Here is a 23,133-nt window from a genome sequence, read left to right as displayed (position 1 = left end):
GTGATAAGATTAGAATAACGATGATGATATTTTGAATCACTAAATGTATGTATGAGAAAAATATTGTTAATGTGATCCACCCTTGGTATCAATGGTCGACAAGTTAGTGGACGGCATGAAAATGTTTCTGTAAGAGTACTATTTTGGCAGTCTTTTACTGGGCCGATTTTCTTCAATACCCCTGGTTACACACCTGCTACGACATTATGAAGGAGAACTGAATTCCAAAGTGTTGACCATTATCATAATTCAGAGAGCATGTAACGACCACTGCAATGAATTTTTTAAATGTTAATGGCATAAGAATGGGTGGAAAATTCTGTTGTTACTGTTAAATTAACTGGTGATAAAATGTTTCCATTCGGCAAGTCTCCATGTTCTGTGGAGCAATAGAGAAATCTAGTGTCTTGCTTTTTGCTCCAATGAAGGCTACGGATGATATGTATCGATCATGCATCACCCACGCCTCAGTGCATGAAGAATCATACTCAATGAAAATATTTTCTTCCGCTCTTCAACGCTTCTTGGCCCCAATGTGAGTCGATTCCTTTTATTGATCTAAGCCCTCTTTGCTTGGGATATCTTATTGGCTATTTGCTTTCTGCGTCGCCCTTTGCTGGCCACTTGGATTCCCTGGAAGTGGAAATCCTTGTCCTACCCATGCTCAGACTTTGCTAGATTAACGATTTCCGAGATTAGCCTCAAATCTTCTTCTAATCATCATTAGTCAATCTTGATTTTCTTAGGTTTATTAAGACGACAGGATATTCAAGTTGATCAATTTTAATAATACTTAATCAGAAACAAGATGGAGAACGTCCTTCTTAATGGAAGACATCAATCAATAACTTCAACAATACATTTGGAAAAAAAATAAACGCAACGGAATAACAAAAATAAAAAAATACAAACTGTAACTAATTCGGGGCCGTCCCTTGCCCTTCTTTCCTTTCACATGCCCTTCTGTGATTTTTTTCATCACGCCATCACGTTACGGGGTCATTCCACGATAGGTATGCACTACTCATTCCAGCCTTAATCAGAAACACGCTCGGCCACTGGACACAGGCCAAGCACACAGAACAACGACAGGGGCCAAACCAGAGAGTAGGAGACTGCTGTGGACAAGACCATACTACCATTTATATAAAACTATTTATTAGTTATAGAATGCGAAAAGTTAGCGCAGAGGGTGATTTATGCATGACTTATAACATTCCAACTACTTATTGCACATAGTTTGTACCTATCAACAAATATCATGTATTATTCACTATAAATGCAGAGCCTGTTTTACCGAGTCCGAGTCAAGCTAGTCAGAAATATTCTACTGCAGACATGTATTTGTTTTCATTGCATTGCTTTATAGCCTATAGCTGGTAATTACCATTTCCATATTATTAGAGTTTCTTCGGATTTTTTTGTCGCTGATGTTTCTGCAATGTCACCTGTATATCGCAGCATAGCAATTGTTCACCGTGGGTAGTCACTCCTAGTGCGTTTTAATTCGCTTAAGTGAGAGTTTTCTTTTCCTTTCTTTCTTTCTTTTTCAATGAAATAATTGAAAATTACGGAGGACAGACCTGAACCTTGTCTCGAATCCATGCCTCTTTGTATATGGGTCCACTGGTATTTCCTCGTGATTAGTTAAAGTATAAAAAATAAATGGTCCTAACACCATTTTAATGGACCCCAACATATTTCCAGATTAAAATCATTTCATTACAATACGCGTTTCCAAATTCCTCCACCAAGTCCATGGAAGTGATGATTGTCGTCTTGTTGTTATCCATTCTCTTCTCTACGGAAAAATTCAAATGCCAACAATTCTTCCATTTCGTTACAGCTGTCCCAAAATCAAAATAAGAATTAAGCTAGAGAACTCTCTCCTTTTAGTTGATCCTTGTAGTGATTTTACTAACAGGAGATTCCTCGCCCTCCGCCACGTACGGTTTTAAGGTGAAAGAGTTCTGTCCTCCTTCCAGTTCAATATAAACGACCTTTTTGGTACCTAAACATTTTACTCTATTTTTTCATTCCATGTTTCTATGGCAGACAATATTCTACATGATTGTTTGAATATTTTCCTTCTCTCTTGTTATGTAAATCCAATTTAATCCTCGAGAATCTTACTTACTGGCTTATGTTTTTAATTAAAAACTCTGCAGGGACAGTAGTTAGTCATGGTATAAGATGAATATTCGCGCACAGAAATACCAGCCCTCAACCAAGAATTCACGAAATTAACACTCCCCCACAGTAAAGGGTACATGTTCTAAATAACGGCCTTATAGAACTTGAAATCATGCCAACAAGCCATAAATAGCTGCACATATTTTTGTAGCAGAAAAACCGAAGAATAATGTAGTATTGATTCGTACTATAAATCCCACCAGCGACAACTCATGTAAATGTTTGGGGTGAACGAGACTAGTTATGACTAAAATTCATGCAATCGAATCCTTGTAAAATCGTCAAAAAAACTAAAAAGAATCATCGAACCATAAAATTTTCCCTTTTCTATCTATTTATTTAAAATTGAAACATGGATTAGTTATATCAGTGGGAAAAAATGCGACTAAAATCCGATGGTTACGCTGCGATCAAGAAAAGGAACAAGAATGATAGACAATCATAGCAATGCATTTGTTTTGCTCTGCAAATGCGAACAAAAGAAGCAGAAGTGCATTAGAATTAGGAAAAGTGGAAAAGAGGAGGGAGCTAAAGCGAAAAGATTTTTAAGAAAGAAAGTTAGCATATTTGCGATATAATTTTTGGAAAGTCAAATTTATTCATCATTTTTTACACATGGACAATTACTCTATTTAAAAAAAATTGCAATGGCTTTAAACCCGACATTCTCATAATAACTTTTTTCTAAGGAACTAAAAAGAATAAAATAATTTTTTCATGTGCTATTTGCTTCATATACTGCGAGTAACGTCGGGCGCATGTTCCACTATAACACTCAATTTGTACGTGACATCAATTGATATGTATTAACTGTAAATCATTGTATTTCGTTGCTTCTATTTTTTCTGATAATAAGTATAAACTGGGCGATATAGTTTTGAATGCTACAGTGAAACTTGCGCCTAACGTTTTTCGTTGCGTTTAAAGCAAATAATTTAGTAAATTTATCAGGCTCTTAGAAAATTTATTTAATTTTTTTTAGTTACTTAGATTATAAAAAGTATATGATAGTGCAATAAGTATATATACTTTACGCTCGTGTTACCAGTGAAAGTGGAACTATTTATTATTTCTAATCTAGTCATTAGAAAATACACGATCCTTTTGGCCGTACGCCTTTTCCAGGTGGTCTTGAGGGACATAGCCCCCCAGCGAGCAAAAGGGAACTTATAATATAAAGGTTTCACAAGCGTTTACCAAGAGTGAAATTGGTAGGGTTTTTTAATTACGCAATTATTTATGATAATGTCCAGTTGATTACCCCATTTCTGGCAAACTTCAGCATTTTATTCAACAAAAATGTATGTTAAAATATGCATCATCGTGTATTTAAGTTTGGGGTGTTTACATATTTTTTTATGCACAGTTATAAGCTTGAGCTAGAAAAGATTACGAATCCTGAGGCATTGTAAATAGTCGAACATGTTCTTTTTTAACCATTGACCAAAGGTACTCCGAAGTGTTCTGTGTTCTGCAACAGTGTGATATCCATTCTTTACAGAGTTTTAGCACATTGTTTTAAGAATGACAACGTCTTTGCTTTTGTTCTAGCTGGCTTCTCAAGGTTTTCACGCAGTTTCTGGATTATTATTATTTTAAATATTAGTTTAAGAGATAATTGGTTGTTAGAGCTTCGAGTTTCCTATCATGGTACATTTTCTATCATTTTACCACATTCATTCTGAAAGAAAGGAGCTCTCTTAATTGTGAAAACGACATCCACCATTTCAACTATAAATTTCGGTTTGTAAATATATCCATAACCTCTCAAGTTGCAGCCTTAAAATATTGAGACCGCCATTTCCCGCTTCTGATTATGAATGCACCAATTAACCGTTCCTTTTTCTTGCCGTATCACGACCTTTCCAGATGTAAATCCTCTTTTCACTCACCGCCATGTGGAACTTGGTGTGAAATTTATTGCTTGGGGCTGGGTATTCTGTCATTTACTTTTTTATCTGGACGTTGATCAGCAGCAAGAAGAATCTTATGTTGTGTCTGTAACAATGGGACATGTAAAGGAGAGAACGTTTAATTTTCTCTCACATCAGAAGAAAAGGTATTCAATCTCAATAGTCTCACCCATTTTTCTTAAAACGTCTTATTTGTTGCCATTATCTTGTGTCACACGGTCTTTGGATTTTTAGTTTAGTAAAAGGTGATTCATACTTGTATAGCATGTAATGAATACGGTGAAGATGTGATCTGCCATCTAAGTTTTGGCCCGAGACCGAATTAAGAAAACAACATGGTGGGGTCAGTTTACTGGAGACTCCATGTCTCAATTTGGTAATAAGTTTTGTCGTAAACCATGGCGTCCAAATGGGACTTATTCGTTCATTTTTGTCTCCATGGTAAACTTTATAGGCAACTGATTGGTTTTGAGATAGCATAGGAATTTAGAGGATAAACTGCTCACCACATTGTGAAATCTGAAAGTTAGGACGTAACGTATCCATTGGATGTTAGTCATTCTGGAAGAAATTCAAAGCTCTCTTCCTGAGGTTTTCCTTGATTAGGCTAGGTATTAACAATGTTTGAGAGATTAGATGAATGCCCCTTTGATGGTGGAACTAGACTCTGCCCCTTAGACTCTGAATGTCTGAGGAAATTGGTTCAAGCTTTCGAAAATATTTTTTCAAATTTTATTTTACTGGATAGATTATGCGACAGGAGCTTTCAACAACAGTGACATAATACTACTATTAGCAATATGATTTTTTTACTTCACGGTAATATCATTAGTGTTTTCCACCAATACATGACTCAGAGAATCTTATGAAAACTGGCCAATATGTTTCAGCAGCGTCCTTGTATGGTGCCATCAAAATTGGTTGGTGAGGTAATTATAAAAGCTGAAAATCGGTATAATTATCGCCTTTACCACAAATGGATTCTAAATAACTGATGAAACTACTTTTAGTAGCATTAAAATTAGAAAACCTACTGTAAGTGCACTGTAGACGCTGCTTTTTTTTGTAATTTTACGGTTGATACCATTATTTTTCATTCAAAGCTAAACACAAAAGAGCTGGAGACAGATTTCAAAAATTAATCGTAAATAAAATTCTCAGAAAAATGAATCATGAGGAATAAGTTGTTAAATCATGTTCACAAATTGAAAAAAAAATATTTAGCTTACAGTGCTTTCAAGACTTTTCACCCATCAGATATGATAGTGGTGCTTTTTGCACGCCATAAGAATTTTAATTTTGAAATGATTTTCGATGTCACAGTATGATAGCGGTGCAGTAGTACAGTTAATTGATTAAAAGTGAAATGTTAATTTATTTATTGCTGAAGTACTGAGAATAGCACCCTTAGGAATTTACTTTGGGATTTTATAACATTCAAATACGATAAAGCGTACACGAATATCCATGCCCTAGATTGGGGCAATCTATTAGGGCAGAGCTTCAATATTCAGTTTGGCAGACGTGGACTTTACCCCGCCGCCACTGAGGCCAGCAAAGATGTATAAAAAAAAAATGCCTATAGGAATTTATTCCACGATCTATCATCGTGGATCATACTATATTTTCACAGGTATTCTTACATTAATATTTCAGCATCCCATTATTTTGTATAGGTAGATTTACTCTTGGCTATGCAACTATTCTCCGTTTTAGTCCGTTCCCGTATCAATAAAGCTTAAGACCTATTTTGTTTATTCTTAACTCGCCTAAGTCTTTCCGTACCGTAGAAAGGTGAACTCTTCATCAGAAACTAGTCACCGTCATTAATGAAATTTTCTTACTTTTACATTATTATTTTTTGGATGTTAAATTCTTCTAGATATATTTTAAAATGTATCTAATTTCGTCTAGCGTTAGGATGAGCACCCTCGATCTTTGAGAAGTCCTATATTCGTTTAGCATTCTGCTATTTATGCTCCACACAGCTTTGCCAAATTGTATTGTTGTCCTGCGCTTGGCTAAACAGTAAACCTTGTAAAATAGATAGCTATGCTTAACCCATTAATCCCCAGCGTTGCGTAAACGCAACATTATAGAATCGTAATTATTAGAAAAAATCTTTGCGTCAGGATATTTTTTTCTCTGGTTTTCTGAATTCCTGAAATACCTTTTGTTCTTATGCAGTTATTTTTGGAAAAAGTTTCATTAAAATAATAATTTTTATGTTACTTCGAAATTTGCCTATTTCGAAGAGTTGAAGTACTACATATTGTAAATCATTTTTTACAAAGATTTATTGAGTAATCTTACTATAGGTAATGTTTTCTCTTAGTTCGAAGTTTCTTTATTCATCATGTTTATTTTTGTCACAAACTTCCGTCTTTACTGGCATAAATATGGTTGTTGAGAATAATGTTGCGTTTACGCAACGATGGGAATTCTCTGGTAGACCAGAGGGCTTTTCTCAAAGCATAACGAAACTCGTCAGTATGGCTTTTAATAGACAACTTAGTCTTTTAGAGGCAGTTTAGCTGCATTTTTGGCACTCAAAGGTTGTGAGTTTACAAAGAAAAGGTGAATGGCATCTTGAATTCCAAAATGGCCATCGGTACGAATTTTACATTGAACACTGGTACTTCGTGGAGTCAAACTTGCGCGCACACGTGGAACCGATACAGGGCAATGTCACTCCCATGTCGTTGAGTGGAAGGATTACTTAATAGACGTTAAATTCAGCTTCAGATGCATTCAGTTTCAGAGATGGTAGAATGAGAGGGTGAGAAACGTATTAGTTGAAGCAGGATTGTGATGGAAGTTGGAGTGTTCCTCTATTCACTCATTGTAATTTTCTCCGTGCAATCCTGAGTTACCTATTTTTTCTTTTATCGCTTAGGTGATGTAGGCTAATAATCTAGCTTCAGCTGGATTCGTATCAGTTAGAAAGTCCTCTGAAATGCATCTTTATCTCTCGTCCAGTAATCATATCAATAATACCGCAGTAGTTTTTGCTCGGTGTTTTGCAAAATGATTTATCCAGGGGTTTCATTCAGATTTAAATGTGAAGAAAATTTTACCTGTTAATCCTACGCCTCAGACGTATACTTTAGAAGAACCGTCAAGAAGGTACCTGAAGAATATAAATTAACAGGAGAGGTGACGTATAATATTTTCTAAGCTTTGGAACTACAATGGGGATTACATCTTCTCAGTATTTCAAATATGGATGATTGCAGTACGCAATTCAAGGCAAATCACAGTTTACTCAAGTAGTATCTAAAGAAAAATCGTCCAGTTAACGCGCACGCCCAGGCAAAAGATGCAGAGAACAAACAGGTTCATCTAAATGTGAAAAAATAGAATCTACATCCGTAGTAGTCCCAAATTTCTGCGTGAAAAAAGTGATAAAAACACTTATTACTCAGTATGGAGGCCACTCATCAATCTGTCACTTATTTCTCAGTCGAAAATTACTTGAAATAATTTTGAGCTACTCAAATAACTACGATGAGGAGATAAATAACCATGCATTTACTCAGAGTAAGGCAGATTAAAAAAATATAATTGGAATCCTAATGTTGTAGGGGTATCATATATTACTGCGCACTAAGTTGTACTGGACAAGCTAAGAGGAGATGTCTGTCGCAATTGTGAGGCAATGTATGACGCGGATTTGGTTTGATGAATTACATAAATAAATATCGACCACTCTCCGATAATTCTCAACTACACAAAGTGATAAATTTTTGAAAGTCGAATCTGTTCTCAACAGACTAAACGAAAATTCCATTCAGTTAGGAATTTTCCTAACAAATGATTCCATATTTCAGGTGGCACACAGCTAAAATGTTATTGGTTGGGAACAATTCAGAGTAGGTTATACATTGTGATGTCTGGTCTCTTCTACAGGCTATTTTTATCAATATTTGCCATATGGAGAGGCGGAACTTGAAAGTGATATTTCGTGAAAGGTGTTCACGAAGATTCCCGAGGAAAATCGAAATATCATCAACGATTACAATCAGGGAATGGGAGGGGTAGATTTACTCGATAATTATGTTGCATGTTACCATATCCAGATTTAGGGCAAAAAACCTCTATTCCGAAAAGGGGTTGATAGTCCAAAGGTGATTCCGTGGTGATTTTACGCCAGTCACGGGCAAATAAGCAATTCATTTGTTATAATTTCGGTCTGAGATCGTAAAATTTTACTGAGGCAAGTAATCGTTTCCAATACAATGCTGATGAATATGCTGATTTGGCATAAAAATCGGTGCCCGCTGGCGGGACACCTTAGGAAAAATGACATACCAAGAGATGCCCGTGAAGGGAGAATTGGGCATTTCATCCGCAAGCATACTTATAACTCCCGGCAAAGATGTCGAGTGTGCAAATCAAAGATAAGTTATGTTGTGAAAAGTGCTACGTGTTTCATTCCACGCTAAATATTATTGAACATTACATCAGAAAAGACGATAAAAATAAAATACGCAACCTAAGTTTAAAAAAGTTATTTTTTGATTTTATTTACCGGGGTTTTCCCAGCGTTGCGTAAACGCAACATTATGTAAATCATATATCATGATGAATATAATATTTTTTTCTGAAAATTAATCTTAACTAGGCCAACGGCGCTTTTTTCGTTTGTAGATTTTTTTGCATGTATATCAGTAGCGAATTGAGGAAAAAAGTAAGAAGTCGAGAAATATATCAAGAGAAAAATATATCGTTTTGTTCCGAAATACATTTTAGGGGTCAAATGACCCCTAGCCATCCTTCTAGGTAGCGCGAAACTCCCGTCCTCCTAGTGTTAACAAATGTAAGAGTGTAGTACTCGAAGCCTTCGTTTGGCTTTATAATAATTGCTTTTGGGAATAATGCCTGCAGAGTGGTAGTCAAGCCACGGAATTCAGTCTTTCAGGTCACTGCGAAGACCACTACGCTATGCAGTTTCCTTATTGTACAGAGCATTTTTAACGAAGCTCACGCAACTATGTGTTAAGCCCCCGCATACCACCAAGAATGGCCGGAATTTTTCCCATGGCAAATAATGTGAATATCACCCGGCCGCTGCGGCCCGCTGTTCAAGCGGGAAGATCGAAATATACACTATAACGCCCTGCATAACATGTTACCGTTATTTGCCTAAAGCCACCGCACACTAAATTAAGCGCTGAAATATAATAATGTTGAATGATTTATATATAGACTTTGCGTGACTTTGCGTTTATTTATTAAACAGTCATCGACGTGACTCAAGCGAGAAAAGAAACAGTTTAACTTCAAGAACACCAACTTATTTACTGGTTACTAACCAGACCGCACCGACAATTAACAATCGATAGTATGGATCAAAGGTATCGATACACCCAGTATCATAAATACATAGGAAATACATACATCACCAAATTCATGTATTCATATTTTCCAACGCTCCCACTATTTGTGATAACTCTTCCTTAAAAACATAATAAGAACACAAAGAAAAAAATGTAACTCACTATTACTTTGAAATAGCAGACACAATATTCAATAATGTTCTAAATCTAACAAACTTGTCCTTACACAAAGGTTTTGAAAAAAATATCTGCTAACTGATCGTTACTTTGAACATATTCAATGTTTACAATTTTCCTTTCATACTTCTCACGAATGAAATGGTATCTAATATCAATATGCTTAGTCCGCTTGTGGAACTCCGGATTTTTGACAAGCCTTATAGCACTTTGGTTGTCCACATAAAGTGGGGTTGAACTCACACAATTAAAACCAATATCATGTAACAGTTTCTTCAACCATACTACATCCTTGGCAGCCATACATGCAGATACATATTCAGCTTCAGTGGTACTGAGTGTCACCATTTTCTGACGTTGAGAGACCCAAGTGATTGGACCACCTGACAGCAAACAAACAAATCCAGTCATTGGCCTACGAGTATCAGGATCTCCTGCAAAATCTGAGTCACTAAAGCATATCAAATCTTCACTTGAAATACCACTACTGTACAATATACCATAATTAACTATACCTTTGACATATTTGAAAATTCTTTTTACAGCATTAACATGGCTTTCATCATAATTATTCAAGTACCTACTCACACAATTAACAGAAAAAGAAATATCAGGTCTACTAACAACAGCTAGAAACAAAAGTGAACCTACAGCTTGGCGATATGGAAATTTTGTAAGACCACAATTATCGGTTGCCTCACTCAACCTTACACTGGGAACAGCAGGAACATCCACCGGATTAGAATCAAATAGCTGAAATTGCCTGAGGATTTTTCCGGCATAAGTTGTCTGATGAACATGGATAGTACCTGCGGCTCGATCTCTCATAATTTCCATACCACAAAAGTTCCGAACATCTGAAACTTTTATTTCATACTCTTTACCAAGAGCTTCCAGAACACCATGAACCATCTCCATATTGCTCCCAATCAGTAGACCATCATCAACAAATAAAGCTAAAATCATTCTATTAGGACACTTAATTTGAGTGAATACACATTTGTCAGCATCACTGGCAACAAAATGAAATTTACTGAGGAATTTAACAAATTTATGGTTCCAGGTTCTTGGAGATTGTTTCAAACCATATAATGACTTATTCAACTTACATACAAGCTCACAATTACCATTACATTTTACCTCAATGCCTTCTGGGATTGACATATATACCTCTTCCTTCAATTCCCCATACAGGAAGGCGGTTTTAACATCAAAGTGGACCATCTCCAAGTCTTCTTCAGCTACAACTGCCAAGAGAGTTCTCAAAGAGTCATACCTCACAACTGAATAGAATGTCTGTGCATAATAAAGCCCTGATCGTTGACTAAACCCTCTTGCACTCAACCTAGCCTTGTAGCGTGTGCCACTTTCAGAGTCATGAATCTTAAATACCCATTTCGAGTCTATCACTTCCTTGCCATTTCTCGAAACAACAGTCCAAGTGCCATTAACCCGGTGAGCTGATAGTTCTTCTTCTATAGCTTTCTTCCACTTCTCCTTCTCAGGTCCTGTAACAGCTTCCCTATAATTGATTGGCTCAGCACACTCAGCGAAACTTACATCAATACCATATCGCTGAGGTTTTCTTAATTGTTCTTTATCTCTTAAACAACGTTGAGCTACTCCTTCTCCTTGTAATAGCTGAGTTTCTTGACAACATACTTTTGGATAATCTTGGCCTATTTCCCCATCAATTTCTTCATTTCCTTCTTCTCCAAGCAGTTGAAAGTGGAATTCTTGCTTACTAATCTGCACTTTCTCATCTGCTTCATTGAACTTGACATCTTTCGACTCTACGATCCTTCTTCTTTCTGCATCATAGAGACGATAGTTCTTTGTTTGACTTTGGTAACCAACCATTTCCATTTTCTTCGCCTTTTGGTCCAGCTTCTTTCTAAACATGTCTGGAATATGAACATAAGCATCTGCTCCAAAAGTTCTCAGATGAGATAGTTCGGGCTTCTTTCCAGTCCAAGCTTCATATGGTGTGATACCATCCTTGTTTATTGTGGTACGATTTCTCAAATAAACGGCAGTATTTACTGCGTCAGCTCACAGGTAGTGTGGAAGATTTCTTGCGATCAACATTGACCACGCACTCTCCATAATTGTGCGGTTGTCTCGTTCTATACGACCATTTTGCTGAGGAGTAAATGGCGCAGAGGTTTCCAGGACAATTCCATTACCCACTAAGTAAGTCTTCATATTTTCATTCAGGAATTCAGTGCCACGATCAACTCTTAATACTCGAATTAATCGACCTCGCTGATTTCTCACAAGAGTATTGAACTCTCTAACACATTCGAAAACATCAGACTTGTGTTTCAAGAAATATATGTACCTGAACTCTGAGGCTTCGTCCTTTATCAAAAGAAAATACTTTGCTCCACCAAGGGATTCAACGTGCATGGGACCATATACGTCAGCATGTATTATGTCAGAAGGCTGACATTTCCTGTCTCCAGGTACACTCTTATATGTGTTACGATGAGATTTCCCCAGCTGGCAAGCCTCGCAAACGAATTTTTCACCTCCTGCTTGGTTCAGCCCCTCGATAATGCCTAACCTGGATAATTAAATCATCGCTCCAGCATTCAGATGTCCCAGACGCTCATGCCACACTTTGAAGCTGTCTCTTGACGCCAGATTGGCCTGACAATTAGTGACTACAACAAATAGCATTCCATATATTTCGTTCTCCTGTTTCACACCTGTAGTTAGCACCTTGCCATCTTGAAACACCATCACGTTATTTCCTGCAAACCTAACCTCAAAACCTCTTTAAGTACCTACGGCGACTGAAAAAAGATTTTTCCGAAGTTGAGGCACATACAAAACATTTTCAATTCTCCCAAGCTCCCACTTTTTGTTCGCGTACTTGCAGCCATGTCGATAGATAGAGACGAAAAAAGGGTAGTAGGAAAACAAGTTCGAAGTAAGCGGATAGCCAAAATTGTTTGCTTTATATGTGGAAAACCTGGCCATATTGCTCCTAAACCTGGCACAACTCCTACAGCTGTGCACTTCGTGTTATCTCCTAAAGTAACTGAGATATCTCCGCATTCAACTAAATCATTAAACCACTCACGTCTGTAGCAAATATGCCTAGACGCACCGCTTTCCATGAGCCAGGTCTCTCTTACTTCACTACGTGAGATAAAATCTTTCACATCTTTTGCCTCATCTACAGGTTTGCTGCGTTCATGAGTAGAATCCTTACTGAAAGTAACAAAAGCACTCACAGGACATTTATTCCCAGATCCTGTTTCTTCCTTCTTCTTCTCCGTCTTTTTATTCTTCCTGCAATTTCGGGCAATGTGGCCAGGTTTTCCACATATAAAGCAAACAATTTTGGCTATCCGCTTACTTCCAACTTGTTTCCCTACTACCCTTTTTTCGTCTCTATCTATCGACATGGCTGCAAACGCACTCGCCGACTCCTCTATCTCCGTAATTCTTGCTTCCTCGGCGATCAGCCTCTCCTGAAGTCTCTTTACGGTCTGGTCAGCTGCTGCGACGTTATCCCACGCCGTAATTAGTGGATGAAACTTAGCGGGAAGGCTCCCCAGAATCTTTGCCATAAGAGCAAGACCCGATATCTGCTCTCCGACGTCTTTTAGTTGGGCCACAATATTTTGTAACTTCGCATTATGCTTTACGACAGAATCACTCGGCCCCATTGTATATTCGTGAAACCGCTTCATGAGAAGAAGCTTATTGGCTTCCGACTTTTGCTCATGCACGAGACAGTTTTTCCCACATTTCAGACGCCGATGTGCACGTAAGTACTCTAGCTGTGAATACTCAACTGAGGATGCTATAATGCACATTGCTTTTGCATTGTCTTTCACCCACTGTTTCCACTGTATCTTGAAGATTTGCCGGCTGTTGACTTGTTCCCAGCACCTCATCTAGTATTCCTCCAGCAACGAATACAGTCTTAATTTGAAATTTCCACAGCTGGAAATTGGTGCCATCGAACTTGGAAATGCTCCTCGTCAAAATCTCCGCTTCTGCCATGACGGAATACTCGCGATCACTTTTCCTTAGGTTCGCACTTCACTAGTCACGTAAATTTCTATAAAATGTTGCCACACGTAGCTGGGCCCATAACCTGTTGAATGATTTATATATAGACTTTGCGTGACTTTGCGTTTATTAATTAAACAGTCATCGACGTGGCACAAGCGAGAAAAGAAACAGCTAAACTTCAAGAACACCAACTTATTTACTGGTTACCAACCAGACCGCACCGACAATTAACAATCGATAGTATCGATCAAAGGTATCGATACACCCAGTATCACAAATACATAGGAAATACATACATCACCAAATTATGTATTCATATTTTCCAGCAAATAATAATAATGGTACAAGTCATAATATCAACTCGTAATAATATCAAATAGAAATAATAGGAAAAAATTTAGGAAAAGATAGTCCTCTCTTGTAATTAGCTTGTTTAACAATCACATATATCATGCCATGCATAGTGGTGAATCCACTCTGGCGGGATACGATCCCGCGATAGTTAGGTTGGCAGGCGGGTAAGTTATTCCGGCGCCACCGAGGCCGGCTTCAGCCGAAATGGGATTTACCCTCGGGTAGCGGATTCTTACAAGCCCATATTCCTTTGCTTTGTCATCCTTGATGGACCGTGGGGGTCTAGCATCTCGTTCTTTGGAGCGAAGGTAAGATTGCTTAGGAAATTATGGAAGCGGATTAACGTGGTTGTATGCGCAGTTTTCCAGTAAGCCAAAGGCCTGTGGCACGATATATGAACGTGAGGAATATTTTTCGTAAGTAATAACTGTGAATATCACCGCCATCCACGCCGCAATATCGAAATATACCAAAATAACTTTTCTCCTTGCTTAGTTTTTAAAAATCCACGGATTAGAGGATTGCTATTATTATTCTACTTTTGGTTACAAGGAGCACTAATAAGTTATCTCTATTAGTAGTATTCCAAAAAAATCAATGCAGTAGATGCTTATAATTACTATGCGAAGAAAATTATGTAAATTACCATTGATAGTTTATTTATCACCACTTTTCCATCGCAGTACGCATAACATGCTTATCTGGTGATTTGATTGCTTCAAGTCACCCAACTCCTGGTGCTGGTGTATGCATACATGCCGTATTAGGCACGTTAATGAAGCTGAGTTTTTATCCCGCTAAATTAGAAGCACTCTGCGATCCCTTATGGGAGGGGTAAGGATATCGGCTAAAGCAAACGAGCGATAAATTATTCCTGTTCTCAGCCCACCGGGCTGATAGATGGGCAGGTGGGTCCTTCTGCTTAATATAGAAAAATGAGATGGAATGTAAATATCCATCAGGGGTCTCTCCCATTTTCACGTTGTGAATAAGCAATGATAAAGAGCATCCGACCCCATAGCACTCGCCATTGGCCCGAATGATGGAAATGGGCGGAGCTTCGATGTTTTGCCAATCCGCCGTTATTCCAATCAATCTTCGAGGCGGTACTCCTGCGAGGACAGTAAAAAGTTGATGCGACGAGGAAAAAGGTCCGCGCACAAGCTCTCAAGCGCGAAAGCACGTGATTTGGTATTTTTTGTCCGCGGCAGTTGCGTGCGGTTGAGTCAATATTGGCCTTGCGTGATCTAGATGCAAGCTTACGCGTTTTTCATGCACTTTAGCATCGTTATCCTGGCAAAAAGGTGAGTGGTAGCTTCAAGCTCAGCGCTCTCCAGATTTTTTTCACAATCATTAATGCATTATATTAAATTCGTCCATCGTTTGCCAACATAATATTTTTTCCTCCAAGAACCGGGAAGCACATGTAAAAGTGTAGCTGTGAAAAATCTAAGGGAAAGCTTCTGGGGCTCCAGGAAATTTTTTACAGACTTTGATTGAGGCGGAAGTTTCCCTCACCAATTTTCCAGAAAAGCCTACTTGTATTACACGTCATCATTATTTCTCCGTATACATAATTTATAGTGATAATTCTTGCTTGAAATGAATAATTATCTCATCATTTATTAACCACTCTACTCACTCCTAGCTCATGAGTTCTGAAGCTCAAACCACTGATTGCCAATATGAGTGACTCTAAGAAAATGCAGAAGAATAATGACACTTGGTTTAGCATAATATACTCTTCATAGAGTTAATTTGCTATTTCGCTCCCTCATATGATGCAAAATCATATTTGGATGGCAGTTTATCATCCATATGGTTATATCTCAAAGTAAAAATAGAATTTCTTCGTGCACCTTACCCTTCCGTACGTATGAGCTCAAGTCCTTGATAAACTGAGCTAAAAAAGTTGCGCATGGTTAATTTACAATGAAAGGTACACTAGCTACTGTCATCTGCCATTTAACATGCTAATTCTAATGGATATTAGTTAAAGCTATTGCTTAATATTTAGAAGAACAAACGCATGCAAAGCAGTAATGCGCGCTTTAAAACACACCTTTCTTCAACTCTTTGTTGTATTTTAATTATTACTTAATTTTATAATGCTTATCTATCCAATGTTAGACTTTGTGCATCATTTTAAGAGACCCTTTCAGACCCGACGTCCAATCTATTGGACTCATATTTTCAGCCGACTTATAAGCCTCAACACAAGTTTTGTTTACCCCAAGGACTCTGGGATCCAGATATTGGATGTTCATAAAAGCTATTGAATATTATAAGACTTTGGTGAAAAAAATATCGATTCACGTAAAAATGACGCCTTTTTTAGTAACTGATGTAAAATTCCTTTGTTTTCCTCTTTTAAAGTCAATCCAGGTCTCAAAGGACAATTATATTAAGGTAAAAAACTCGATGGGAGTGGCATGGATCTAGAAAAATGAACGAGCTCCAAGGAAGTGTAATCGCTTTCAGCCTTTTTAGTGGTTAAAATTGCGATACCCTTTGTTCAAAAATGACTAGCCTTAACGTTTTCCTTTTTATTTGTTAACTTCATATGTATTTGAAATACGAACGAAACCAATTCGTAACCTGCTCTCGGAGCACACAAAGAGGGATTCGATTGTGTGTATGCGAAAGTCAGTTCTGCATCCCTCTCATGATCTCCCCATTTCTATGAATCCCGTCTATTGCTTAGGGCTTCTCTAGAACCACATACAAAGTTGCTCTAAGTAGGTAGCATAACCTGATTTCCACCTCTGCAAAGAGGGGATGTTGGAGTTAAGATGGCTTGGACTGTTGCTGAAGACAGTTTGGTTTGCTTGGGTGGCAAGATACAACTTTGGCAAATTGAATTCATTGGTTGATTCATGCACCACGAGACTAATATTTTATGTTAAATCTATGAAATGACTTTTCATACTTATATTCACTCCAGAACTGACAGAAATTACTTTAAGGAAGAAATTACTTTATAACTTAATTTCCAAACTGCAACAGAAATTTTACACGATGAATGCTGCGTTGCATATCAAATTTATCTAAGCAATAAAGCTTTTGATCTTGGTGAAAACACTTCAAATATACATTCAGGATTTACGTAATACTACAGATACTGCAATACTGCAAATCAAACGTATCAATATTGATATACTTTTTCGGATGATCAGACACGAGCAGCCGCGCCAGAGGACTCCATTTGACTCATTGTACAAAAAGTTGATTTTGTCTCTTTAATTTGAAACGCAGACATTAGAAACTAGATTCAATGTTAGTTATATCCATTACGATCATTTAATGGCGAAAAATCGAAAAAATAAAAGATGCTATAATTTTTAAAAACCAGATGGCTCAATCTATACGGAATCACGATTTAGCCTTAAATGCGTCTTTGTTGGATTAAAAAATAATGTTTCAGCTGAAATTTGAATTTAAATATTGTGAAGCTCATATAGCTAAAAAAACATTATTTAAAGATGAATCGAGGAATATTTTACTGTACAAAGCATAGAATAACATTGTACAGGGAAAAATTTTTTGCACTTCATTGCGTTGGCGCACGCTATGCTAACTTGATGCGTTAGCGTAACTGCTTCAAGGTTCAAATAAGGAGATATCGGTGAACCTAAACGATATACTTATAAAGATCAGTGTGCATTTCAGACTAGGGGAAGAATGAGTAAAATATCACCTATCTAAGAAACTGATCCAATATGATAAACCAAGTAGCATTTTGAATTAATTAATTTGCCTTTATTTTCATGGAAAAAAATTAATTATGCTCGTTAAATGGCACTAGTATATCTAATTCAGTAAAATGCAAGAATTTATCGAAGATACATACGACTGATCTTATTGCTCTTGAAATCTCATTTACTGTAGTGAAGATTACTGGAAGAACACAAAGGCCCGAATACGTGAAGTGGAATGAATTGGTCAAATTATTATCTTCCAACATGAATCTTTATCCACATTATTTCCTTCAATTTAATCTTGGATTCATTGCAGAGGTGTATTTTTCCGCCATAAAAACTACGTATTGATGTATTTTCTGTGAAACCACAAATATCTGTGCTGATATATGGATACCTATTATGTTCTTCAAGCAGGAAACATTATATCTGCAACAAAATGTCCTAATTATACCGTTTCTTCTCCTGACCTTCCTTATTATTACAACAATGTAGTGTTTATGATCTTGGAGTATAGGTCATGACCTATACTCCAAGATCATAAACACTACATTGTCCTAATTATACCTGAAACTACCTGCATCCCGAATTCTGGGAAATTCAAATGCATCTATCGAGATCTATTAGTGCGCCCAAAATTCGTTGGCATGAGTGTTGAGTCAAATAAAATGTTAGGCTGGATGATGGAAGACCAGATGTTTATATGCAGTAGATTCAGTCATTTTCTTTTGTTTATTCTTTTCATTTAGGGCCGTTTTTATAATGTCTGGTTAGCCTTAATCGGAACATGGTACAGTCAAAACCTTAGCTGGAAAATGTTAGTAAGTTACAGTAAGTGAAAGTAGTTCAAAATAACGTTTAGTTAAACTCAGGATCTCCAACATGAGGATGAGTTAACTCCAGTTTTCATGTTCAGCAAAATTTTTGGGCAAGCGGCAAGGGCAAGCGGCCCTTACAGTAGCCGCAGAGTTCGCACGTTCTATGTGCTCCCATTTCGTTTCTTCTTCCAATATGAAGCATCGTAGTAGAGTTTGGCCTCCCAAAATTTTCATAGCATCGTCTGAAAATATATCTCTTTTTCCGAATACCCTAAGCTGGTATGTGTCCTTATACTAATCATAGGTCTGCTAAGTCACACTCTCTTTTATTAAGGATAATATTTTCTTGCACTTCCAATATAATATCACTTATCTTCCTAACTCTTTTCTCGAGATGATTCGTCCACCTAAAGATTTATGGTGATTGCTTTACGATATGAATCGATCATCGGCATTCAATAGGAGTAGTTTTCTTCGATGTGCTTGATTTTTCTTGCACCTATTATGTGCAAAGCATCTTCATTTTTGTCTTCAAGTTAGCCAATTTGCCATTCCCTGGCCCAATCTTGACTTCTTGAGTGCTGAATCCCCTCCAGTGCTCTCCGAATGAAACTCCTACTAAGGGACTGTTTTGACCTCCGGAATGTATTTCCAGGTCACCTGGTGTCATAGTTTTGACTAGAGTAGCACCTTTTGGATATGATGATGCTCGAGGTTTCTGGTCTCATTTGGTAGCGCAGTTCTCCATCCGTATCCCTAAACTGAATTTTTGCGCAAAGATATGGTATTTGATACCGGACTAATCCTTTAGATAATTGCCATCAGTTCCCTGTATTAGATCTACAGCCTCCTATCGCGTAGTTGAACTAGCTAGCCGCCGGATTTCGAGATTTCATGAACTTTTTTCAAACTCTTTGTTAAAATTTGGAGATGTCCCAGTATGATAAACTTGAAACTTGAGGTAGGGAGCCGAAAAAGTTAACTGCTACATCTCAGTGCCATGGACAATGAGTAAAAAAACTGCCTAGAATTACGATTATTTTTATGCTTTAACTATTTTATTCCCTAATTGTTGTTGCATATTACTTTTGTTACGGAATTTTCAAATGTTGTTATTCCATTTGATGATTGATATAGGCAATGGGACGAAGCGAAGACTTCCCAAGCGAACGGCATAGTTGGAACTTACTTTTGCTTTATGCATAGGTTGGGTGGAACACAACTTAAATCCTCTGCAGTTAAAAAAAGACCTTCTAGGCTTAGAAAATTCATGCTTATGAGAGTTCACGAGTTGATATACTGTGATTGATCCGATTTTTTTCTTGAGGTCTTATAATACAAAATGAAATGTCCGCAGAATTATTAATGCAAGAAAAATCAAATTGAAGCAAATTCAGACATAGAAAAGATATTTCAAACTTCAAAGTGATTTTAGCGACGTTATAAATTCCCACGATAAAAAATTAAAAAAACCTGAGATTAGTTGTTCATCACATCATCATAAGTCAACGATCCTAATATTGGTTTGACAAAACACTCCCTTCTGCTTTCCTATCCATTAGCTTCGTCATAGTGCCGTTTCTCTTCTTATTTGCATTATAACCAGTCCAACGTAACTCACTCGGGGGTCATTCATTGCCCCTGCTCGCTTACACCTGTCATTCTGCAGTCTTCTCATTAAAGTTTTTACAATACTTATCTTTTTACCATTATTCTTAGCGGGTCTTCAATACTTACTTATTTGATCCATTTTATCTTCATCATTCTCCGGTAGCAAAACATTTTGGATGCTTCCGCTCTTGACTTCTTCGGTGCTGTTAACGTGCAAACGTTACTTTCTTTGAGAAACATGTACTAAATGGTTTTAGCTTAGGATGATTGATTCCTTACTTCTATGCTCGTATTCTCAGCTGTAAGAAGATTCTAGTTTTTGTATAGAGCCTTCTCCATCTGCGCTATTCTACTGACATTTCTTTCTCGCTTCACCCATCATTGCTAATTCGGCTTCCGAACTTCAAAACTCTTTCGCTTCTTCAATGTTTTGTTTGCTTAGTTTTATGGTTACCTTAGCCTTTTTATGCTGCATACTAATATCATGCTTGTAAAATATAAAAACATTTAAAATTCCACCCTAGAATCTTGCACGCATACTTACTAAAACACAACATTTTATAACATCAATTAATTTATCTTTCAAAGGTAGATATTATTTTTAAATGCCTATGCAGCTTATAGAAGGAAAAATATTCACCAATCTCTATTTCAATACCTATTTTTACGTTACTAATCAAAGTACTTTTTCACCAGAATGCAATAAACATAATAATAAAAACATTCCTGCGCAGACATTTTGCACTGCTGACACCTGAGTGGCAAATTCCGTGAATGAAATAGTTTGGTTTATTTTACTCTCATGGCCTAATAATGGTCTAAAGTAATCTAAACTAAATATTGAAACTATCATTAGGGAAACCAGCATAAAATAAGGATTCGAATGAAAGGCAAAGTGAACGCCATAACTATGGAACATCAACTGAAAAAGGCACCAATTTCCTTGACATGGAAAACTATGAATAAAACCCAATTTATCCTCACCTCAATTACATTATCTTCTTTATGAAAAAGTATCAGGATAGTTATTGTATCCATAAAATATTTTTTCTTAGTAGGGCATATTTTATTATTTACGGTTAATCTTCTTTTAACGTACCTACCAACTTTGAATGTTAAATAAGCTCTTAGCGAAATAAATAATATGCCAATGTAATATGAATTAGTAGCGTAGCTTTATATTGCATTTGATGATAAAGAATGCCCCATGCATCTCTAAATTAATACTAATGTTTTTCAGTGGCTTCAGAACCACCCGTGTCATCAATGCACGGAAGGTGCTTGCAGAAAGTATCTACAAACCCCAGTTTTGGTAAGTCTATTTATAAGATATGCAGAAATGGCACATTTAAAGGAAAAGAACACTTTGAGTCGATGTTTGAAATCAGAGTGGGAACAAGGGATAATGTTATAAATATTTCACAAATATTCTACCTCATAATTTGTATGCTTTGCATTGTCTTCAACATTTTATTTACTTACCGATAGTTTTAATGTTTTAAATGTTTTCTCGTGCAGGGTGGAATATTTATCGCACAGGGTGGAATATTTATCGCACTCTATCAGTATTCAATAGTGAGCTAAAATTTCAATTAGGGCATAACTCAGCCCGCATCGATTCCCATATTAGCAACGATCAATGATCAATTTATTTTTGTTATCATTTCCCGAACTAGGTAGGCATTCTCTCGTAGAAAATATGAGCATGACTCAAGCGTAGACTCACCTAAAAACCTCTAGTTGTTTACATATTAAATGTCCTTACATCTCTTATCTGTGTTTTCTAATGAATATATTTTGTGAAAAAGTTGGAATTTAATGAATTTGGCGAAGGAACTAGTTATGTATTCACAGTTTTCTTTCATATATTTGTGCATAGCATGCAAGGAGGTCCAGAGAAGATCCCGTATAACACACAGTGTCCGTAACATGGTATACTTGGTATGTCACAAAGGCTTGACATTATATACATATTTTCCGGCAATTTTAAGGTTCCTTAATTTTTACGCATCCATACATCACGTCTATATGTATCCTTCAATTGTGATTCCTCTTACTTCTAGCGGTATTTCTTAGATCAATGAAATGAAAACTACAGAGGAATAGTAATAAAAATTAAGCGCTTAAACGGCCTGAATGAAAGCCTGTGTGTTATGATTTACTCTAATTAGAAAAAAAAACTTTTATTAACCAATTCTCAAATATGTGCCTCAGATTACATCAAATAATTTTGAGACTCCTGGTATTTTAAATTAATGGCCGTTAAAATCATTAATCATGTCACGTTTTTAACGATTATTTTCATTTAATCAGTAATCATGCGGGCTTAATTAGCTTTTTATTTATGCTGATTCCTTAAAAAACGTTGAATTACTTCATGAATAATATTAAGCATTAACGTTACTTGGATAAAAATGCGCACTGGCATCTTATTTGAGTTATTCCTAATATTTTCATTGCATAAAAAGCAGAATTCCAATGACTAATTCTGGTTTTAATGTATTCAGCTATGGCTTTAGTTTGACTTTTGTGGTTAGGGACTAGATCGCTGAGCACGGACAATTATAGCGTAAAATTTAGTGTAAATTAATACGATGTATGCAATCTAAAGGCTGAATTCAAGGCATCAACGCGTTTGAATGACAAAACTTCACTGCGTTTCATTGTTACATATCATATCCCAGATGAGGAAAATTAACCGCTTAGTAGTTTCTGATGATCCTTGCGTTATTATAGACGTGTAATTTTGGGAGTGAAAATTTACTTGCTGAGTTACCTCATATTTTTGGACTAGATTCTTCAATAAAAATTCTAATTCGTTTATTTTACTTTGTTTCCAAGGCACTGGTAATTCGATTTTCTTTTCGGGGTTTCAAGAAGCCATTTTATTTTCTCAAAGAATGTGTATTTATGTATTTTTATTTCGTTGATATCATAAATATTTTAAAACGAATTCCTTAGGAGATAGCATGCAGCAGCATTTCAGGCTATGTTGTAG

This window comes from Ischnura elegans, chromosome 4 (assembly GCF_921293095.1).
Source record: "Ischnura elegans chromosome 4, ioIscEleg1.1, whole genome shotgun sequence".
Classification (NCBI taxonomy): Eukaryota; Metazoa; Arthropoda; class Insecta; order Odonata; family Coenagrionidae; genus Ischnura; species Ischnura elegans.
This window is presented reverse-complemented; position numbering follows the sequence as displayed.